The sequence below is a fragment of the Lycorma delicatula genome, chromosome 3 (assembly GCF_047948215.1).
Source record: "Lycorma delicatula isolate Av1 chromosome 3, ASM4794821v1, whole genome shotgun sequence".
Taxonomy (NCBI): Eukaryota; Metazoa; Arthropoda; class Insecta; order Hemiptera; family Fulgoridae; genus Lycorma; species Lycorma delicatula.
Window position 1 is genome coordinate 56772918 of NC_134457.1, and position 2934 is coordinate 56775851.

Here is a 2934-nt window from a genome sequence, read left to right on the forward strand (position 1 = left end):
TTCTAAATGACACTTGTTGAAGTTAACAAACACTTGTGTTAATGTTTTGTAGCTTTAACAGTAGTTTATAGGAAAAAATGAAAGTTTTAGCTTTCTTGGAGGGCTGTACTATATAGACCTGTGGATATCACTAGAAGGTAAGTAATATATATAAACTGATGGTGCAGATCTTACCTGTTCTGGATTTGGGAGGACAGGGCAATGCCACATTCACTAAAATTGATTTTAAATACATTAAAATTAAATTTGTTTCCAGTTTTATTTTTTAGATTTGGGAGCTACCCCATTAGGGGAGGGAATTAAGCTATTTTAGTGGCTTTATTGTTCAACAAAATACATTTTAAGCATTAAATATTTCAAATCGGGAAAATATTTTTTTTCATTCTGGGGACTCTCATACTGAAGAAACATTTGGGTAAAATAAATTTAAAAATAAAATCTCTAAGAGATGATAATAAATTAAAAAAATAACTTTTTAAAATTGTTTAAGAGATGTGGGTACTAAGAAAAAGTAATAATTCTAAATAAAGCTGTAATTTTCTAGGAAGGGGATCAACTAGTAAGACAAATTTTTTTGAAACTCATTCTATGAGAAAGTTTATAAATCCTTCCTTGATGAAAGTTGTTTAAAATCTGGTAAGCAATTATAAATTAAATTCAAATTCTCTGTGATGACCATTGTTTTATTTTGAAGCTTCTGACTTGTAAACGTACAACTGAATCTGCTTGGGCATCAGGAGCCCAGAGATAAATATTGTTACTAATAGAGTACATTAAAACCCTCCATGACAACTCATCATTTAATTTGCTAAAAGTCTAAACACATAACTACAAGACATACTTTCTAATACATGTTGCAGAATATCTTACGGCCACTGACTCTTGAAGTCTGCTGGTAGTATTCTCATATAATTGTCAATGACTACTTAGTACAATATAGCAACTTTCTTATTTATACACCATCTGAAGGTAAATTGAAATTCATCATATAGTAAAGCACACAAAAAAAATGTGGGAAAATTTTACAAAAAAGAACAACAAAACAATTAGGAAAGAAGTACTGACACAATATGAACTTAATAAAGTAGTATATTAATAAGAGAAAAGTTTTTAACAGAGTTAGATAAGTTTTTAAAAAAATCAAATCAGACAAGAGAATGCTTTCTGTTTTCAACAAACTGGAAATGACTAAAATAAAAAGGAATACCAAATTAAAATAAAAAATAAATTAAAAGAATAAATAAAAGTCTACACATTATTTATTATATGCTATAATCTTTCAAATATTGATGGAATTAAAAGATAGCATTAATAAGTCAGGGAAAACGCCAGCAATGAATTGCATAACTTTCTCGGCTAAGCCAATCAAGTTATGAAATTAATTTTTTCAATTCAATCATTTTAAGCTGTATTTGTATCTTTTTGATAAAATAATTAATTACTTTTTATTGAAAAACATTAATCAAAATTATGGATTCTTTTTTTCACATTTTTAAGTAAAAATATTTATTTCTTATTTTATGGCAAATAGTCAAATAAATAAAAACAAAATAACTGATTATTTTTATACTTGAGAAGGAGTCAATGAAAGTTGAACGGCGGGACTATTGTTCTGTGTTCTTGTTCTTTTCCAAACAAATAAAATCATTAAAAGTTCAGAAAGTGAATACACAACCAAAAATGCTTAATTAGCCAGCTTCAGTTATTTCTTCATCGATATTAAATAAACAAGCATTCTAATAAATGTTAATGTTACTGATTTCAAAAATATATTTTTTTTTATTATATATGAAATTACTTTTAGATTATATTTAAAACTTTTAATTTTAATTTATGAAAACAAGATGATCAACAAAATAAAGCAATAACCAAATTTTTAATATTATTTTATATAGCATCACAATTTTGAAAAATATGTTTTTGACTTTTTGAAAGTTTAGGGGGTCATGCATCACATGGCTTTTTATAATGATTAAAATATTCATGAAAATTGATTTTAAATTAATTAAAATCAAAATTAAATAATTTTCGGTTTTTTTTTTAGATTTGGGAGCTCTCCCATTAGGAGAGGGTATAAAGCTATTTTAGTGGCTTTATTGTTTAACAAAATACGTTTTAAGCATTAAAAATTTCAAATTGTGAAAATTGTTTTTTTTTTCATTCTGGGGTCTCATACTGAAGAAACAATCGGGTAAAATAAATTAGGAAAAATCTCTACGTCAAGATAAATTAAAAAAAAAAGAACTTTTTAAAATTGTTTAAGAGATACAGGTACTAAAAAAAAGCAAAAATTCTACTAAATTTGTAATTTTCTAGGAAAGGGATGAAAATTTTGGCTATTTTTTTTTCCCAGAAATACTAAAGAATAAACGCTATCAAAAAATAAACTTTTTGCATTTGAAATGCAACAGGTAACATGCAAGATAAATTTAAATTTAAAATAATTAAAAAATTATTTTTTGTTACGACAACCATTGGAATGGGATGGGCAAAAAAATTTACAGTGATATATTTGATTAGATGCAAAACCTTCCATTAACTACTTTTCTGAAATATTAAAATACAGTTAAAAAGAAAAATATATAGTCATTTTTTTTAGAGAGGAGGGTGAATATTAAATAAAATTATTTGATTAAGTTGTGATCTTGATAAAAAACTTCAACTTTTGCAAGAAATGTTTTTTTGCTAAAGTGTCCCAGTTAAGATTTGAAATTTTATTTCTGCCGAAAACAGCCCTCACCCCTTTTCCCCATTTTTGCAAAAATTTAATATGAGTACATTCTTTCAACCCTAGATCTGTCTACAAAGTTTGAAGAAAATTGGTCTATGGGTTCCAGTTACAAGACCAAGTACAGGCCAACTTACAAATGTACAAATGGCCAACTTGACAAAAAAAAGACTTTTTGGATTTGGGAGCACTGGAATAAAAAATAC